We start from the raw sequence: 21386 nt of genomic DNA, 5'->3' as shown, positions 1-21386 counted from the left end.
CGCTGACGTCGGCATCCTTAAGCTTCCAGTACAAAATACGGGACGTTGACGTCAGCATCCTGAAGCATCCAGTACAATATACGGGACGTTGACGTCAGCATCCTGAAGCATCCAGTACAATATACGGGACGCTGATGTCGGCATCCTGAAGCATTCATTACAACATACGGGACACCGATGTTGGCTTCCTGAAGCGTCCAGTACAATATACGGGACGCTGACGTCGGCATCCTGAAGCGTCCAGTACAATATACGGGACGCTGATGTCGGCATCCTGAAGCGTCCAGTACAATATACGGGACGCTGATGTCGGCATCCTGAAGCGTCCAGTACAATATACGGGACGCTGATGTCGGCATCCTGAAGCGTCCAGTACAATATACGGGACGCTGATGTCGGCATCCTGAAGCGTCCAGTACAATATACGGGACACCGATGTTGGCTTCCTGAAGCGTCCAGTACAATATACGGGACGCTGATGTCGGCATCCTGAAGCGTCCAGTACAATATACGGGACGCTGACATGGGCATCCTGAAGCGTCCAGTACAATATACGGGACGCTGATGTCGGCATCCTGAAGCGTTCAGTACAATATACGGGACGCTGACGTCGGCATCCTGAAGCGTTCAGTACAATATACGGGACGCTGATGTCGGCATCCTGAAGCGTCCAGTACAATATACGGGACGCTGACGTCAGCATCCTGAAGCGTTCAGTACAATATACGGGACGCTGACGTCAGCATCCTGAAGCGTCCAGTACAATATACAGGACGCTGACGTCAGCATCCTGAAGCGTTCAGTACAATATACGGGACGCTGACGTCAGCATCCTGAAGCGTTCAGTACAATATACGGGACGCTGACGTCGGCATCCTGAAGCGTCCAGTACAATATACGGGACGCTGACGTCGGCATCCTGAAGCGTCCAGTACAATATACGGGACGCTGACGTCGGCATCCTGAAGCGTCCAGTACAATATACGGGACGCTGACGTCAGTATCCTGAAGCGTTCAGTACAATATACGGGACGCTGACGTCAGTATCCTGAAGCGTTCAGTACAATATACGGGACACCAATGTCGGCATCCTGAAGCGTCCAGTACAATATACGGGACGCTGACGTCGGCATCCTGAAGCGTTCAGTACAATATACGGGACGCTGACGTCTGCATCCTGAAGCGTCCAGTACAATATACGGGACGCTGACGTCGGCATCCTGAAGCGTCCAGTACAATATACGGGACGCTGACGTCGGCATCCTGAAGCGTTCAGTACAATATACGGGACGCTGACGTCGGCATCCTTAAGCTTCCAGTACAAAATACGGGACGTTGACGTCAGCATCCTGAAGCATCCAGTACAATATACGGGACGTTGACGTCAGCATCCTGAAGCATCCAGTACAATATACGGGACGCTGATGTCGGCATCCTGAAGCATTCATTACAACATACGGGACACTGATGTTGGCTTCCTGAAGCGTCCAGTACAATATACGGGACGCTGACGTCGGCATCCTGAAGCGTCCAGTACAATATACGGGACGCTGATGTCGGCATCCTGAAGCGTCCAGTACAATATACGGGACGCTGATGTCGGCATCCTGAAGCGTCCAGTACAATATACGGGACGCTGATGTCGGCATCCTGAAGCGTCCAGTACAATATACGGGACGCTGACGTCGGCATCCTGAAGCGTCCAGTACAATATACGGGACACCGATGTTGGCTTCCTGAAGCGTCCAGTACAATATACGGGACGCTGATGTCGGCATCCTGAAGCGTCCAGTACAATATACGGGACGCTGACATGGGCATCCTGAAGCGTCCAGTACAATATACGGGACGCTGATGTCGGCATCCTTAAATGTCTAGTACAATATACGGGACGCTGACGTCGGCATCCTGAAGCTTTCAGTACAATATACGGGACGCTGATGTCAGGATCCTGAAGCATTCAGTACAATATACAGGACACCAATGTCGGCATCCTGAAGCGTTCAGTACAATATACAGGACGCTGACGTCGGCATCCTGAAGCGTTCAGTACAATATACGGGACGCTGACGTCGGCATCCTGAAGCATCCAGTACAGTATACGGGACAGCGACCCCTATGTTGCTGTCCTTATTACATTTACTTTTATTTGGTGCTGAGTGATCCCATATTCTGCTCTGACTCTACCTAGAGACTCCGTATATGATACGGTGTCTTATATGACTTTCAATGTTATTATAGTGTAATGACGTAAGTGTGTCTTACGCGCATTTGTACAGGTAACTCTCAATTTATGCGAGTATTGTGTCCTTGAAAAAGTCGTGTAAATCAAACAAGAGGTGGGTTTCTATCGAAAAATAAATATTCACTTCATTGAGTTGAGAGAGAGAGAGAGAGAGAGAGAGAGAGAGAGAGAGTATATCCATATCACCGAGATATCCACTCAGGCACTCAGTCTCAGCCTCACTCGTGTGAGGGAGAAATGAGGGACACCATGAGCGACTGGCTAGTACCGGTACCGTGCTGTGTAGCTGGTACCTTTAGTACCGGTACTGGTACTGGTACCAGCCCACCCCTATTGTTGAGTAGCGTGGCAGCGTGGGTACTGTATTGTTGTTCAAGTGGCGCGCGGGAAGAACTGAGCTTAGTCTTGTGGCCGCCGCACCGTGTGAATTTAGTTGCGGGAGACATCTGGTGGCCACTCCATAAAATATCGCGTATAAGTGAAAAAATGTGTTTATTAAACATTTATTTGGATTTTGGACCCCACGTTATTTAAAAACCGCGTAAACCAAACTCGCGTAAATCGAAAGTTACCTGTACTTGACAGTAACAATCAATTCTAACGGAAAATAACAAAAATAATGAGAAAGAAATGATATATGTGTATCTGCAGAGTTTTGGAGTTCCTCTTCCTTTGAGTTGCAAATTGGCTGGGTAGTGAGTGCTTATCTCACCACCCCCTTGGCTCAAGGACACAGCCTCCCCTCCCCCACTGTCACTGTTCTCTTTCATTCTTCCTTCCTTCCTTCTACCTCCCCCCTCCAGGGTGTGTGTGTGTGTGTGTGTGTGTGTGTGTGTGTGTGTGAGAGAGAGAGAGAGAGAGAGAGAGAGAGAGAGAGATGCTCTCCTCTTTCTCCTCCTCTTTCTATCTCCCCCTCTCCCACTCTATCGTTTTGGGGGGGGAGAGAGAGAGAGAGAGAGAGAGAGAGAGAGAGAGAGAGAGAGAGAGAGAGAGAGAGAGAGAGATATGCATACCCTCCCTCTTTCTCCCTCCCCGTCTTCTCTATCTCTTTCCCTTCGTATCGTATTGGAGAGAGAGAGAGAGAGAGAGAGAGAGAGAGAGAGATGCTAATCTCTTGAAAATTTCTCTATATTTATGCTTACATCTCAAAATTATCAAATAATTTATGTTTCTTTATGTGCACCATTTAATTTTGCATGTTTTTATATATAATCCATGATGATTATGTTGAAATTATGGCTGAAAATTTGTTATAATCAGAAGCACCGTTTGAAATCTGGCACGCGCAGCCAGCCCGGATACAGGGCAGGGCGCCGTTTTCGCCCGGTTGTAGTAAAGGGGTTAAGAAGAGATCATCTCTATCCACCTCATCAAACTTATTTACCAACTTATACAGCATGATCAGATCTCCTCTCTCCCTTCTTTGTTCTACTGTGTGTATTTACCTAGTTGTAGTTTTACAGGGCCAGGGCTTACACTCATGTGATCCGGTCTCCGTATCTGTATTTGTCCAACTTTTCCTTAAAGTTTTGCACACTCTTCGCTGAAATTACAGCCACATTTAAGTCTGTTCCAAATCTCTATATTTCTTTGTCTCTCAAACATCTTCCCTTCACGAAAAGAGTCGGCAAGAGTCTGGACCAACCGTCACTTCCGGTTGAGGTCTGAGGGAGGTCAGGGGCAGTTGTCAAGACTGTCGTCAACAGTCTTGGCTTGTCTTGAGACAGTTGTGACGACTGTCGGGGCCATTTTTCAATTTTTTACCGTTTCCGGTCAGCACAGTCATCTGTGCCGACTACTTAAGAATGATGAGGGACTGTCGTGATGCCAGTCTTTGCCTAATGAAGGACATTTGTGACAACTGTCGGCTCAGAAATATTGGCTAACACTGCCGCCATCAAGAAATTTTTACTTTTATTTTGCAATCACAAACACAATAACAACTTCTGGGCATGGTTACGTTTCGCTGGCACAAACTTTAGAGCTGCACAGTACGCATGCACTCCTTTTTCCTCAATCTCTTTTGTGTTGAATGGCACAACTAGGGTTGCCACCCTGAGGTCAGAAAAATGTGGAAGGCAACATCTCACTCTTCAGTACGGAATGGATCCATATTTAAAGGAACGGGTGGCAACACTAAAATTTCTCAAGCATGCAATGAGTGACAGCCGCAGCACGCTGCTGGTGGAGGCAAGATGGAGGGGGGAGGGACGTTACGTCGCATATTTTACATGTATTTTAGGATGAACCTTTGACCAATTTTACGGGGTGGTTTTGAGATTAACCAAAATATGCCCTCACTACAATTTTAAGATACTGAATTTATCTGCTTGATCATTCAGATAACAAGATACCGTACGGAACAAATGCCGTTCCGTATTGGTTCAAAACAGAACGATACATTTCATTCTTGAATACAGAGCGATTCCGTATTTTAAGGAACGGCAAGTCTGCCTCCAAGACAGTTGCGTAGACCGTCAGGAAGACCGTCGGCCAACTCTTTGGCACTGTCGGCCAGCCAGATGACAGACAATCTGGAAGACTGTCGTCAAGACCGTCTGCGACTGTCAGCCAATTGGTCGGAAGATTCGTGGTTGTTGTAGACATGGCGCCATTTCAAAAATTGACCGTTGAGACTTGTCTTGAGACAAGTTGGCAGCATGTCGCAGACATGCTGCCAACTAGTTGGCCGAATGTACCAGTTGGCAATCATGGTAGCCGACACCAAGATGCCAAAAAATTCTTGGAGCGTGGGAGCCGACTTGTCAAATGCAGAAGTCGCTGGGTTTTCGTGGCCCAGAGTCGGCACAGTGTGAGCGGGGCTTTAGTAGTAACTCCTCATTATCTACTTCTTCCATTCTGCTCAACAATTTATAAATTTGTATTAGGTCTCCCCTTTCTCTTCTTTGTTCCAGTGTTGGTGGGTCCATTTCCTTTAATCTTTCTTCATATGTCAACCCCTCCAGTTCTGGAACCGTTTTTGTTGCCATCCTTTATATTCTTTCTATTTTTTTTTGTTTCTTCTTATGGGGAGACCACACCGCCTCTGCATATTCTAATTTGGTCTAATCATAGTGGTTATTAACTTTTTCATCATATCCATGTAGTGGAATGCTAATCTTATATTTCTCACCATTTCATACGTACCATCGAATATCCTATTAATCCTTAGGCCGGTGTCACACTAGGTGGTTTTGCCAAGCGGTTTCGCCGCTTTTACGATAACACACACAAACCAATTGGAGGTGTCACACTGGGTGGTTTTGCCGCGCGGTGCCGCGTGGCTGCCGCCCACCACCGCAGCATGCTGCGGCAGAACCGCCCTGGCGTGAAGAAAAAAATTAAATAAAATGAGAACATGTTTTTGTTGTTTCCGTGACCTAGTAATGTATTACTAACGTTTCATCGATGATGCTATCGAGAGTGACGTCATCGATGAAACTCATGTTAAATTGAACATATCACGTTAGTTAAACATATCTCCTTAAATATCAACTCGTGTTAAATCAAGGTGACTACTAGGAAAAGTACTGGTGCCAATACCAATCCTTGAGACACTCCACTCTCTACAATTCTCCATTCTGATTTCATGTCCTTTACCACTGTTCTCATCTCTCTTCCCCTTAAATAACTTTCCATCCAGTTCATCATTTTCCCTTTCAATCCTCCTTTATTGCCCAGCTTCCATAGTTCTCTTGTAGGAACTTTGTCGATCGCCTTCTTCAGGTCCAAGTAAACGCAATCAACCCATACATCCCTTTCCTGTATTATGTCTGTCACTCTTGAGTAAAAGCTCAGTAAGTTTGTCACACATTAGCGCCCTTTTCAAAAGCCATATTGTTTACGTGTGATTATATTATGCTCTTCAAGAAATCTCGTCCATTGATTCTTCATCACTTTCTCACATATTTTACATACTACACTGGTCAATGATACAGGTCTGTAGTTCAGGAGTTCTTCCTTTTTTCCACTTTTGTATATAGGGACCATTTCAGCCCTCTGCCACTCCTTTGGTACTTACCAGTTGTTATTGAGCATTTAATGATATCATATACTGGTCCAACCAGCTGATCTCTGCATTCTTTCAATGTGTAACCTGAGACTCCATCCGGTCCTAGTGCTTTCCTCACTTCCAGCTCCCCCATCATTTTATATATCTCCTCTTTATTTACTGTGACTTCTTCCATATGAACATTAATCTTGTTTTCTTGTGGTTCACTGAATTGTGATTCTTTTGTAAAAACTTGCTGGAACTTTTTGTTTAGTAGCTCAGTCATGTCTTTAGGATCTTCAATTATCACATTCCCATCACTCAATCTTTCTATTGTTTTTTATTGTTTCCCATGGTTTGATTTTTCCATTTATGCATCTATAAAACAGTTTGGGTTGTTCCTTGCACTTTTCCACAATATCCTTTTCATATCCTTTCTCTTCTTTTCTCCTTATTTTCACGTATGCATTTCTCGCTATCTTAAAATCTTCTTTATTCCTTTAGTTTTTCTTTCTTTTCAATCTCTTCCACGCTTTGTCTCTTTTCTTTTGCCTTAGCACATCTTGCATTAAACCAGTTATCTTTTCCTTTTTCTTTAGGTTTATATCCTGGTACATATTTCATAACTTTTCATGCAACTCTCTTGTTCTCTTAACTCTTCCCAATCTAGCTCTCCATAATATTTCCTGAGGATTTCCATGTCTGCCTTCCTATAGTTTAACCCGTTTCTTTTACATGATTCATCTTCCTTCCTCCTCTGTTTTCATTTCTATTATCACGTGATCACTCTTTCCCAGGGGGCACCCATACCTTAATTTATTCATCAAGTGCATTGCCTTTGTTATCACCAGGTCCAGTCTCGCCGGTTCATTGTCACTTCTGTATCTCATGTTTTCCTTCACCCATTGCATCATCAAGTTTTCCATCGTCAATCTTAAAAATCTTTCCCCCCAAGCCGTTTCACTACATCCACTTTGAATTATTTCCCAATTTACCTCCTTACAGTTAAAATCTCCAACTAACAAGATTCTTTTGTTTGCTTTGATTAATCTACTCAAACTCAGAATGGTATCTTCAATCATGGTCTCATATTCCTCTTTACTCCATGAGTTAGTTTTTGGTGGTACATAGGTTGTTATTACTGTGTGTGTGTGTGTGTGTGTGTGTGTGTGTATTTACCTAGTTGTGAAATACAGGAAAAGAGCTGTACTAGGCTCGTGCTGTCCTGTCTCCATAATGCTTATTATCCAGTTTGGCTTTAAATTCATGAATCGTTTTTGCACACACAGTCTCCTCGTCAAGCCCATTCCATGTTGTTATGCTTCTGTATGGAAAACTGTATTTCTTGATGTCTCTCCTACAGTTGCTCTTTTTCAATTTCTTACCATTGCCTCTTGTTACACTTCTGTCATGTACCACTAGGTCTTTCCTGTCCAATTTCTCCAATCCCTCTTGTATCTTGTACAATGCTATTAGGTCCCCTCTCTCTCTTCTGCTCTCCAGTGTTGTTAGTCCCAATTTCTCCAGTCTTTCTTCATAAGTATGTTCTCTCAGAGTTTCCGGTAATTTAGTCGCTGCTCTTTGTATTCTTTCCAACTTTCTAATTTCTTTCTTCAATCTAGGTGACCACACTAATGCTGCATATTCCAGTCTTGGACGTATCATCGATGTTGTTAGTTTCTTCAACATTTCTTCATCTAAATATGTAAATGCTGCTTTTATGTTTCTAAGAAGATTGTATGTTTCCCCAGTTATCCGGTCTATATGTTTTCCAAAGGATAACTTGTCTGTTACGATCACTCCCAGATCTTTTTCTTCAGTTTTTTTCATGATTCTTTCATTACTCAGAGAGTAGTTCCCCGATATTCGTCTACTGCTCTTACCAAACTCCATCACGCTACACTTCTCTGTATTGAATGTCATTTCCCATTTGCGTGACCATTCACTTATTCTATCGAGATCTTGGCTCAGGGCTACACAGTCTTCTTCATCAGCCACCCTCCTCATTATTTCAGCATCATCAGCAAACATATTCATATAGCTTGTCACCCCTTCTGTCATGTCATTAATATAAGTTACAAACATAATCGGAGCCAACACCGATCCTTGGGGGACTCCACTGGTCACTTCCATCCAGCTTGATTTATTATTCCTGATTACTGTTCTCATTTCTCTCTTCATCAAAAAGTCCATATTCCAATCCAATATTGAACCACCCAGGCCTCCAACATGATTAAGTTTCCATATTAATCGCTGTGTGTGTGTGTGTGTACAGTCGTCCCTCAAATAGTACGGTTTCGGTTTTATATGGATTGTCATGTAAGATTTTTTAAGGAGTTTTAAATTTCCCGCTCGTCACACCAAGTAGCCATGGCGTGAGTGGCAACACCGTTCTACCAAAACACCTGTTGAAAGCACCCCCAAAGCATTCAAGATAGGTGTTCACCTTGCAGAAGGATTCAGATTTAGGAGAAGTTACGTTTTGGGATGAGTTACGTTGCAGTAGGGAGAGCATATCATGTGAATGAGAGCAGTGTTCGCTGTATCTATCGTCTTGGTCTTGGTTCGGGAGGTAGTTGTCCCTTTCGGTCCTAACTACAGCCTTTGAAATGGCTTACTCCTGCCGCAGTAACTGCCTGTGCTCCATGAGTGCTGCAAGATTTTAAATAAAGGTCGTCCTTTTACTAAGGTAACAGCATCTCACTCGCAGCAAAATGTCGTACGCTGATCTTTCTGGCGACATTTAACATGCATTACTAGCTATCGTGGCTGACGAACTCCTTACAACAGAAGATGAAAAGGAAGCTGCAGTGGTTATGGTGGCACAGAGAGGTGAAATGCAATGGAAACACTCATATGTGTTTGTTTGGGCTGCCATATTTGCTGATGACGTCATCACAGCATGAGGCACTCCATCTCTCAAAGCCGGGAGCCAGTGGATATGCCGAGTTGGGACCTCGTGCTGCGCGTCACACATCTGAGAGCACTGGACATTCTGGGAGTCCTGATTCCCTCTCTCAAATGCTGCCCAGGTGTGTTTCTAAGGGGGGCACTAATTTTCTATGGATTTTTTAATAGTACGGTGATCCTGGGTCCCTAACCCCCATACTATTTGAGGGACAACTGTAGTTACCAAGTTGTAGTTTTACAGGCTTTATGCTCATGTGGTTCAGTCTCCGTATCTGCATTTGTCCAACTTTTCCTTAATGCTTTGCACACTCCTCGCCGATACTACATCCTCACTTAGTCTGTTCCAAACCTCTATATTTCTTTGTGGGAAGCTATATTGTTTTATGTCTCAAGCATCTTTCCTTCCTCAACTTTTTACTATGTCCTCCTGTGTTCCTGGTGGTAATTCCTTCTGTTAGTATTAACTCCTCGTTGTCTACTTCATCTATTTTGTTCAATAACTTATATATTTGTATTAGGTCTCCCCTTTCTCTTCTTTGTCCTAGTGTTAGTAAGTCCATTTCCTTAAGTCTTTCCTCATATGTCAATCCCTCCAGCTCTGGAACCATTTTTGTTGCCATCCTTTGTATTCTTTCTAGTTTCTTTGTGTTTCTTCTTATGGGGAGACCACACTGCCTCCCCATATTCCAACTTTGGTCTGATCATGGTGGTAATTAATTTTTTCATCATATCCTTATCCATGTAGTGGAATGCTATTCCTAGATTTCTCACCATGTTATACGTATCACCGAATATCCGATTTATATGACTCTCTGGCTGTTTATTATCTTGCATTATTACTCCCAGATCTCTCTCTTCGTGTACTTTCTTTAATATTTCACCATCTCCCATTTTATATGTCCATTTTGGTCTTGCGTCACTTTCTCCCATTTCCATAACAAGATATTTCTTCACATTGAATTTCATCTCCCATTCCATACTCCATTTCCAAATCTTGTTTAGGTCTTCTTGTAGAATTTCACAGTCTTTACTATTTCTTATATGTCTTAGCAGTTTTGCATCGTCTGCAAACAGGCTCATATAACTGTTTACTCATTCTGGCATATCATTTACATATACTAGGAAAAGTATTGGTGCCAATACCGTGTGTGTGTGTGTGTGTGTTGCATGTATGTAGTGTGTACTGTAAACTCACACAAAATTTTGTTTCTTATCTGCTTCAAGGCTCACACACATTCACAGTCCTGATCATCCCTGATCTTCCTTCATCAATCCTGATCAGCAAATTGTGCCCAGACTCCCAGCAAGATTGCCAATATTTAGGGTTGGGGATTTGACCGGCGTTATATCTACACTTTTCTGCCTGTGTACCGCAGACAGATTGGCTGATTAAAGCCTGTAAACCACCAACCATGTACAATTTAATATTCCTCCCACCAGCAATTGATCTACAACAACTGCAGGTCAGCCTGTGGTAGGCCTCATGATTACCATAGACATAGAGGCAGCAGCTCTGCATAATGCCTGCAGCACACCAGCCATCAAACAGTCGCCACAACATCTGGTGGGTGGGTGTAAGGAAACACACCTCCAGGTATTTTTTCATCATTTCTGTGTATAACATCACTATGGCTTTCCTCAACTCCCTTCCCTTTTCATCCATAACCTGAGTCTTCTTGTCCTAATTATTGTGGTATTTCAACTCCTTGTCGTATAGGAACACTTGTTCCTCATAACAATCAACTACTAAAGCCTTCATCTTCTCCTCTGTAAACAAGTTGATTTTGCTTCTCTCCCATGAATCAGCTGGTGATGGAGGAGTATGTCTATCCTCTGTCATCTCCCTGTCAAGAGTCATCATCAAGATTGCCATTCTTGTCTTCGTGGGTCTTCTGTTGCTTTGGGTTATTTTTGTTGGAAGACGTCTTGTTCGTGTGCAGAGAGAAATGCTGGGGGTCGGTGCTCCAAAATCAGCTGTGTGTCAGAGACGAAACTGTGGGTTTCTATGAGGCTCAGCAGCCTAATCGTAGGGAAAACCTTGCTAATCAAGTAAAAAAAAAATATTAAAATGCCTTTCCTGGTGTCTATCACCGACCTGCTGCCAGCTTGCCACAGGCCATACATGACTTTCTTGGTGATGGTGTACAGTCTCCCCAAGGTAGACTGCTGGTAATAAGAACTGTCAGGTCATGTCACATGCCTACCACCGCCTGACCTATGGTTGCTTTTGGCCTGCCATTTCTGGCCAGCAGTCAACCCTAGGGTGATGGGCTGGCAAATATGATGAGTAAATTTCAACTTATGACTGACTGGCAGTAGACCTCAGACTTGCCTCAGGTTGCTGGTGCTTGACTGTCGGCAATTATAGGTGTAAAACTGGTCGGTGTCTGAGCCTCTCTACAACAGTGCCAGATCAACCAAAATACATCACAATCTCATAAGTAAGATTTTTACCGCTTTAAAGTGTGTATTAAATATTCTATATACCCTAAATAAGTTTATATGGTGCTATGAATGAGTTTATTTTTATAACAACAGCAAAAAAGACTAAAACTGAAAGAGGCTGAATCTGGAGAGAATGCAAAGAATAACCATCAAGATGTTACCAAAACTAGAGGACAATTTATGATGGCAGATTATAAGATATGCAGCTGATAGCACTGGAAGATAAAAAAAGGTGTCTTAATTACATTGTATAGAATTGTGAATGACCTAAAGCAATCTCATAATAAATCTTTTATTGAAAAGAAGTGAGGAAAGAATTAAGAGGTCAGCAGGAAAAATCAAAGAAAGGGAAAGTCTTCATGACACAAAGAAGTAGTTTTCCCCTTAAAAATATAAATACTTAAAAGATATTAAAACAATAGACCTGTTTACTCAAACCTACAAAGCATAGTAATATGAAGCTAATGACATAATAAAGGCTACATATCACTGTACTGATGTTCTTTTGGCTTAAAAACACATCATAATGAAATATATGCAGTTTTTTTTACCCAAATGTCACATCGATGCCGAACGTTCTGTGATTGGTTGTGACGAAGGCCCCTCGCAGGCCTCCACTTGACTCAGCCAGCTGGTCACCCCTCAGCTAGGATTTTTATCTGTCAGTATCAAATCAACATGTCACAGACAAAAAGAACATATTAGGTTTGTTTTCTGCCTATGTCCAAAAAACAAACACAACGAAAACATAAGAGAAAAGTTTATAGCTCTGCCCAAAGACAAGACAAAGGGGAAACAGAGGTGGGTGTCTGCTGGGCGTGTCTTCCCTATGTTGGAGCAGGCATGTTACTGCTGTGAAGATCATTTTCATATACATATCAAATGTACTTGTGCATGGATAAGTAACTCTACTAACTATGTAAAATTCTTTGACTATTTGCACTCTAAAGTGGAGCACATCTTGACTCACTCTCCCTTTGCTGAAATCTCCATCTTGGGAGATTTCAATGTTCACCACCAGCTTTGGCTTTCATCCTCTACAACTTTGCTCTCCTCAACGACCTAGAGCAGTTGGTTCAGCACCCTACTTGTATTCCTGACCGTCTTGGAGACAGGCCCAACATTCTAGACCTATTCCTTACCTCTAATCCTTTTGCTTACTCTGTCAAACTGTTCTCCGTTGGCCTCCGATCACAACCTTATTTATGTATCCTGTCCTATCGCTCCTGTACATTCTCTGGATCCACCGATGAGGCGATGCTTCTGGCATTTTGCTTCAGCTCGGTGGGACGACCTGAGGATATACTTTTCCGATTTCGTGGAATGATTACTGCCTCCAGGAGAGAGACCCTCTGTGTGTGCTCAGCGCATCACAGAGGTGATTGTCTATGGAATGGAGGCATACATTCTATGTACTTTCTCTACTCCTCATGCTAAAAGCCTTGGTTTAATCACGCTTGTTCTCATGCTATTAACCCCTCTAAAGGGCCGGCCTGGGTGGTCATCTACAACATCCACAGGACCGGCACCTCAGCACCAAACACCGAAAATAGCCTATATTCACACACTTGATTCTGCTGAACTACAATGCAATAACAAATTACTTTGTCGTCATAGTCATCATCAACTCTTCTTCTTTTTAATTATTGCATGAAAACGTTTCTATGTGCTGTGGTTTTGGAGAAATATTGAGTTGAAGAGGAGAGACTTTTGAGTTAAGGCTCTTGCCCGCTCTGCGTTCGTTTCGCTTGTGTGGCCTTGACTAGTGCGTAATGAAAACGGATGCCCCATGCTCTAATTCTTATATATAGTCAATACTCTAAGCTTTCTCTATGTAACACAGTCTTGTGATGTGTGGTTTGGGAGTCATTGTAGCATACTCTTCTCATTCTCGTGTTGCTCTGCTGGGCTCGGCAGGGTCTGGCAGGAAATCGGACGCGTCAGAATCCGTGTCAGTGCGCCTGTCCATCGTGAGAGCGGGCAAGATTCTGAAGCAGTAGCCTAAACATATCTCTGGCAGTGTTGCCAACAAATGGTCATCGAAAATTACCGAAAAGTAAATAAATTTAGCGCGAAAAAAGCAAAGCGGCTATAACCGCCCCCGGCCCTTCCGTGGAAAAGCGGCTATAGCCGCCTCCGGCCCTTTAGGGGTTAAAGATAGAGAGGCAGCTCACAAAAGGTTCCAGAGCCTTCGAACTCCTGCTAACTTTGATCTTTACATTTCAGCCCGGAATCGTGCCAAATCTATTCTCCGACTTACCAAAACTTCTTTCATTAATAGAAAATGTCAACACCTTGCTTCTTCTAATTCTTCCTGTGACTTCTGGCATCTAGCCAAAATATCTCCTCCAATTTCACTTCTTCCTCTTTCCCTCCTCTCCTTAACCCTGATGGCAGCACTGCCATCTCATCTGTCTCTAAGGCTGAACTCTTCGCTAAAACTTTCTGTAAGAACTCCACCCTGGACGATTCTGGGCACATTCCTCCTACTCACCCCCTCTGACTCCTTTATGCCTGTTATTAAGATTCTTCCAAATGATGTTTTCTATGCTCTCTGGCCTGAACTCTCAGAAGGCTTATGGACCTGATGGAGTGCCTCCTATTGTCCTTAAAAACTGTGCTTCTATGCTGATACCCTGCCTGGTCAAACTCTTTCGTCTCTGCCTATCAACATCTATCTTTCCTTCCTGCTGGAAGTATGTCTTTGTACAGCCTGTGCCTAAGAAGGGTGACCGTTCCAATCCCTCAAACTACCGCCCTATAGCTTTACTTTCCTGTCTATCTAAAGCTTTTGAATCAATCCTTAACCGGAAGATTCAAAAGCACCTTTCCACTTCTAACCTTCTATCTGATCACCAGTATGGATTCCGCAAGGGGCGTTCTACTGGCGGTCTTCTTGCTCTCTTAACTGACTCTTGGTCATCCTCTCTTAGCCATTTCGGTGAAACTTTCTCTGTTGTGCTAGACATATCAAAAGCCTTCGATAGAGTCTGGCACCAGTCTTTGCTTTCTAAACTGCCCTCTTTCGGATTCTATCCCTCTCTCTATTCCTTTATCTCCAGTTTCCTTTCCGGCCGTTCTATCTCTGCAGTGGTAGACGGTCACTGCTCTTCCCCTAAACCTATCAACAGTGGCGTTCCACAGGGCTCTGTCTTATCACCCACTCTCTTCCTGTTATTCATCAATGACCTTCTTTCCATAACAAACTGTCCTGTCCACTCATACGCCGACGACTCCACTCTGCATTATTCAACTTCTTTCAATAGAAGACCCTCTCAACAGGAAGTACATGACTCCAGACTGGAGGCTGCAGAACACTTAACCTCAGACCTTGCTATCATTTCCGATTGGGGCAGAAGGAACCTTGTGTCCTTCAATGCCTCAAAAACTCAATTTCTCCACCTATCAACTCGACACAATCTTCCAAACACCTATCCCCTATTCTTCGACAACACTCAGCTGTCACCGTCATCAACACTACACATCTTCGGTCTATCCTTAACTCAAAATCTCAACTGGAAACTTCATATCTCCTCTCTCGCTAAATCAGCCTCCTCGAGGTTGGGCGTTCTGTATCGTCTCCGCCAGTTCTTCTCCCCTGCGCAGTTGCTATCCATATACAGGGGCCTTGTCCGCCCTCGTATGGAGTATGCATCTCACGTGTGGGGAGGCTCCACTCACACAGCTCTTCCAGACAGAGTGGAGTCTAAGGCTCTTCGTCTCATCAACTCTCCTCCTCCTACTGATATTCTTCTACCTCCTAAATTCCACCGTGATGTTGCCTCTCTTTCTATCTTCTATCGATAATTCCATGCTGACTGCTCTTCTGAACTTGCTAACTGCATGCATGCCCCCCCCCATGACTTTCTACTCACGCTCATCCCTATACTGTCCAAACCCCTTATGCAAGAGTTAACCAGCATCTTCATTCTTTCATCCCTCACGCTGGTAAACTATGGAACAATCTTCCTTCATCTGTATTTCCTCCTGCCTACGACTTGAACTCTTTCAAAAGGAGGTTATCAGGACACCTCTCCTCCCGAAATTGACCTTTCTTTTGACCACCTCTTTTGATTCTTTTTTGGGAGCAGTGAGTAGCAGGCTTTTTTTTATAATCGTATTTTTTTGTGCCCTTGAGCTGTCTCCTTTGCTGAAAAAAAACAAAAACAAAAACAAAACAAAAAAAACTTGCAAACAATTTGGAGCTTTGGGGCTTGGGGTGAGCTGCTACAGGTTGTGGGAGTGGTAAGCCAGGCTGTTATTGTGGGACTGTTAATGGGATGTGATAGGCAGTGGGTGAGGTTTGACAGACTTTTGGGGGTAGTTGACTAAGTGTAGATGGGTTGTGATAGGCTGTGAGCGGGTGGGATATGTGACAGACTTTGGGGGATATGTAACTAACTGTTGGTGGGTTGTGATAGATAGGCTGTGGGTGGGGATTGACTGACTGTTGGTGGGTTGTGATAGGCTGTGGCTGGGGTGTGACAGACTTTTGGGGGTATGCAACTGACTACAATGGGTTGATAGGCTGTGACAGACTTCGGGGATATGTTACTTACTGGCTGTTGGTGGGTTGTGATAAGCGGTGACAGACTGTGGGTGGGTTATGTTAGCCTGTGGTTGGGCTGCACATCTTCACCATAAAAACACCGTTCACTATTGCAGATTGACCTGTAATATTTATTAAGCATTTAAAGAAGTAGACACAGAATTGGTTGCAAGGGGCTGCAAATTGGTACAGCCTCTGAGTTATAAAAAATTAGCAGTTACCAGAAGATGTCCTAGACATGAAGGCAGTGGCTGCTGTAAGAATACACAACGAGTGGGTTATTTGATTGGTCAGGCTAGTCAGGTTTCTCAGCATGCATGCATGTGTTCCACTATCAATGGTAAATCTCATGGATGATGTCAAAATTGATCAATACTCATTAAAGAATTGTGAAAGTGTGGGAAAAATGTATACCAAGGGATTTATCATAAAATGTAGTTATATACAAAGTGCAATAAGGTTTACTTGAAAGTTGTCAATTTAATATAATAATAATAATACAGGTAACTCTCGATTTACGTGAGTATTGTGTCCTTGAAAAGGTCGTGTATATCAAAAACAATGTAAATCAAACAAAAGCTAGGAATTTCTATCGAAAAATAAATATTCACTTCATTCAGTGGAGAGAGAGAGAGAGAATATCCGTATCACCGAGATATCCACTCAGGCACTCAGTCTCAGCCTCACTTGTGTGAGGAAGAAATGAGGGACACCATGAGCGACTGGCTAGTACTGGTACCAGTAATGAGCAGTCTGGTACCGGTACTGTACCATATAGCTGGTGCCGTTGGTACCAGGTACCTGCCCACCCCTATTGTTGAGTAGCGTGGGTACTGTATTGTTGTTCAAGTGGTACACGGGAAGAACTGAGCTCAGCTGTGTGGCCGCGGCGCTGTGTGAGTCCAGTTGCATGAAACATCTGGTGGCCACTCCATAATATATCGCGTATAAGTGAAAAAACGTGTTAATTAAACATTTATTTGGATTTTGGACCCCGCGTTATTTAAAAAACACGTAAACCAAACTCGCGTAAATCGAGTTACCTGTAGTCAAACCTCGGTTTACAAGTTTAATTCGTTCTGGAATATTGCTCGCACACCAGAACAAATTTCCCCATTGAAATTAATGTAAATCTCATTATTACATCCCATACCTAAAAAAATATTTATATAAAAGTCATTTTACATGTTATTTTTTTCCGAATTAGTTATTTTACTAACAAATATTGATGATAAGTAATATGAAACACAAATCAATGTGTTACGGTTGTTACGGAGACTCCCGTAATCGCTAGTTACGCTCGAGGGGTTTAACCCTTTCATAGCTAAACCCTGAAAAAGTGCTTATCTGTTCCGACCCGTGGAGATTTTTTTTCTTTTACATGTGGACTATGGCGCCGGTAGACTATCCATCTGGGCCTGATGGTCGGCCCCGAGCCCGTCATGGCACAGGCAACTGTTTATAGTGGCGCCATTATAATTGGCTCATGCCCCCCCCAGAGCTCACTCTTTTTCCTCTTTTACTCCCTTGTTATCTCAAAATACGTACCTTGGAAAAAGGAAGAAAACAGGAGAGAAAACAGGTCATTTTAAAGCCACAGATGAAGCCTCACGATTGGCTGAGCTCTGAAAACATGCTTGTGATTCGCTGGGAGTCTGATGACGTCATTGCTGGCGCTCATTCGGTCAGCAGCCTCGCTGTCTTAGGGCAGTGTCACACTAGCTGTTTTTCTCTAGCTGTTGTGGCCACTGGCAACGCCCACATGCCCATCTGGGGGCGAGTTGTCGGTTATACGTAACATGGTGTCACAATGGGCCTTTTGTTTCCCACCGTGTGGGCGGCAGCTTGGGCAACCGGCAAATCCAACTTTTCCGGGTGTGTGTCACACACGGCCAAGGTCGGTTGCCCATCTCCACATCCACAATGTAAACAAAGATTTTGCCCAGTATCGACGTGGCGTCGTCTGCTAAAGTGGGGGCTGCTGCGGCTTGTGCTGCCATTACCCAAGTTGTGGACTTGTTGCTGCAGTTAAATGGAAGGAAGAAGCTGTTGTGGGTGTGGCATGTCTGAGGTTCCTCCGTGCCAGTTCTCATTGTCACCACTGCGCGTGAGCGGCCAACCCACCCATCTAGACTCCAACCACATAAACACGTGGATCGAGTAACAACAAAGACACACACACACACACACACACATCAGACTCATCATGAACCATGGCAGATGTTTCTCACAAACAAAAATGGCTTCACCATTTCCTAGTGTTTTATAACTTATTTGGTGAGTGGTTCATACAAACCAAACATACCCAATGGCAAGAAGAGAGCAGTGTTAAAGACGACTGATCTCTTCTTGCATAAACAAGTTTGGTTCATGTGAGCCACTCACCAAATACTGCCTAACACACTCAAGAAATGGTGAAGTCGTTTCTGTTTGTCAGAAACATCTGCCATGGTTCCTAATGAGTATGGTGTGTGTGTGTGTGTGTGTGTGTGTGTGTGTGTGTGTGTGTGTGTGTGTGTGTGTGTTGTTACTCGATCCACATGTTTATGTGGTTGAAGTCTAGATGGGTATGCTGGCCGCTCACATGTGGTGGTGATAATGAGAACTGGCACGGAGGAACCACAGACATGCCACACTCACAAATGTTTCTTTCTTCCATTTAACTGCAGCAACAAGTCCATAACTTGGGTAATGGCAGCACAAGCTGCGGCAGCCCTTACTTTAGCAGACGACGCCATGTTGATACAGAGCAAGTGCTTTGTTTATGTTGTGGATGTGGATACTGGCAACCGACCTTGGCCGTGTGTGACGCACACCCAAAAAAGTTGGAGTTGCTGGTTGCCCTAGCTGGCGCCAACTCGGTGGGAAGAAAAAACGCCCTGTGTGACACCAGCTTACGGATAACCGTGAACTCGCTCCCGGTTGGGTGTACGGGCGTTGCCCATAGCCCCAACGGTTGGACGAAAACGACCATTGTGACACCGCCTTAAGGCAGTGAAGCCGCTGATAGGGTGAGTGTCGGCGATGATGTCATCAGACTCCCAGCGAATCACAAGCATGTTTTCAGAACCGTCAGTCAATCATAAGGCAGCCGCCTTCAACTGCGGCTTCAAAACGACCCGTTAATTCTCTTTCTCTCTCTCTCTCCATAGCCACAATGTTTGGAGGAAAATGTCCAGTGTGATACTAGCTTTTAAGGTAGCGTGAACGACGCCGATGGTAAGCAGACGTGACCCGTACGTGTCAAAGCAGCGTGAAACTCGGGGTTTTAATGCGTGAAAGTCGGGATGGTAAGAATTTAGGACTAACTGCGAAACTCGGATAGCGCTAAACTCGAGAGGGTACTGTATAGTAATTAGCGCATAATGCTTACATTTATATATAATGAAGATTAAAGGGAGTCAATCTTCATTAAAAAATAAAATATGTCCTGAAAACTCATAAAACTAAAATTCTAAGTTACTGGTTTCATCGCCCCATTAACACGAAAATAGATGTCTCCCCAACTTCAATTTTGCGCCCCACTCAATGCTGCGCCCGGGGACATATGTCCCCTCCTAGCCCCCCCTTCGCAACGCAACTGGCTGGCCCACGGGACTCCCGAACCCCTGCGGGCCCCTTTACTCGCCTTACCGTAAGCATGGTAAAATCCTTCTTTCACATGTCAGACTGAGGGCGGTACTTATCTGCATTTCTTATTCCGCCCTCACTCCCGCAGGAGTGCTAGTGAACCTGCACGCCTTCTCCACGGGGATGGAGCCCCACTCACCTATATAGTCCACTCTGGATTTAGGCAGTCATCAAGGTTTAAGGGGAGGCGCCGCCCAGTATTAGTGGAGGGTACATTAATTTTATTTCAATTGTTCTAAGGTATTTTTTTCTTTGAAGACTTAAGTAAATGCAATAAGATCTGTATGTATCAGCATAATAGCTTTCGTGCTTCTGTACCAAAAAAAAAAAAAAAAAAAAAAAAAAAAAAAAAATTACAAACGAAATTTAATACTTGTAATAAAAGCAGAGCTAAAAATGTTAATGGGGGTCAGCATGTTCACTCAATATGTACGATATTGGGTAGTTTAATCATGGCACCACTAGTTAAAAATTGTCTATTCAAATTTTTAATATGTCTCACTGTTCATCAGCAAAAAAAAAATACAAAAATCACCATCTGATGTGTCCCATAATTCTACCATTTTTTTTACCTTCAATAAATCATAGCAGCAGTGGTTTTTTTTGTAAAAAAAAAAAAAAAAAAAAAAAACGTATCAGACAATTTTTTTTACCATCCACTCGTCTTTCAGCAGATGTTTGAGTTTTTTTTAATATCTTCACAACTAATGGAGTTATTATTCTCCAAAGTACAAAAAATGCACTTTCAAGATACCAGCAATTTTGTGTGTAAATACAGTTAGTGTACAAAGTTATGATTTTTAGAGGATCTTACAGTGGTAAAATACAACTTAGATACCTATGCAGTTATATTTATGAATGACAATGAATGATATAAAAAATAATAATCATAATTGGCACCTGTGTGTGTGTGTGTGTGTGTGTGTGTGTGTGTGTGTGTGTGTGTGTGTGTGTGCACGCACTAGAAATCTCCTGGGCTGTAGTGTTCTGTGGATACCTCCTGTTACTTCTTCTTCGTCACTTTCTTTTCTTTTGGACTTCTTATCTTTTCCTGGGTGTCCGAACCTGCCAAAGTACAAGTACAAATGTACCTCTGGGGAGCGCTTGCGACACACTAAGTAACTGATAGACTGATTCACTCAACCACACTCTCCGAGGCTTGCTGGCTGCCACTAGAATTTTGCCAGATGAATGATGACATGCTTTTCGTAAAAAAAAGTGGAAAAATTCGACAAAAGAAGGGAAAATGTAACATAATGAGTATTCTACAGAAAACGGAGGTTTCTGCAGGGAGGGGACCACGAAATTAGTAATACAAATCAAATTATTTGAAAGGGAAAGAATTATCGTACAGCTGCCAAACTTTCACAGGGAATGTGTGACATGCTTAGCTATATTTTGGAGTAACTTTTAAAATTTGGCTGAAATAGTGAAAAATACCCATTTTTGGCGGCGCCTCCCCTTAAGCTAGGGTTCGCACTGTGCATTTCATTTAAACAGTCCTTTGACACTCCCGCCATTTAAACCTGCACTGCCTTGACTCTCGTCACTTTGATATGGTCTGCAGCGCTTGGCAAGAACGTTTACATGCCAGTTATACTGCAGAGCACACAGCT

General features: G+C 43.5%; 1 long non-coding RNA gene across 3 annotated transcripts in view; it reads right to left on the bottom strand.

Moving 5' to 3' along the window:
- LOC126990483 (uncharacterized) overlaps window positions 1-21386 on the bottom strand; it is a 164916-nt gene that overhangs the window by 3214 nt on the left and 140316 nt on the right. For 2 of the 3 annotated variants that reach the window (XR_007744406.1, XR_007744408.1), the window contains 2 exons: window positions 16151-16262; window positions 12143-12250 (listed from right to left, as the gene is read on the bottom strand). This is a non-coding gene — a long non-coding RNA (uncharacterized LOC126990483). Of the gene's footprint in view, window positions 1-5392; window positions 5569-12142; window positions 12251-16150; window positions 16263-21386 lie in introns of all 3 variants that reach the window. The other variant, XR_007744407.1, reaches the window with a different exon arrangement.

Source organism: Eriocheir sinensis, unplaced genomic scaffold, assembly GCF_024679095.1.
Source record: "Eriocheir sinensis breed Jianghai 21 unplaced genomic scaffold, ASM2467909v1 Scaffold169, whole genome shotgun sequence".
Taxonomy (NCBI): domain Eukaryota; kingdom Metazoa; phylum Arthropoda; class Malacostraca; order Decapoda; family Varunidae; genus Eriocheir; species Eriocheir sinensis.
This window is presented reverse-complemented; position numbering and strand designations above follow the sequence as displayed.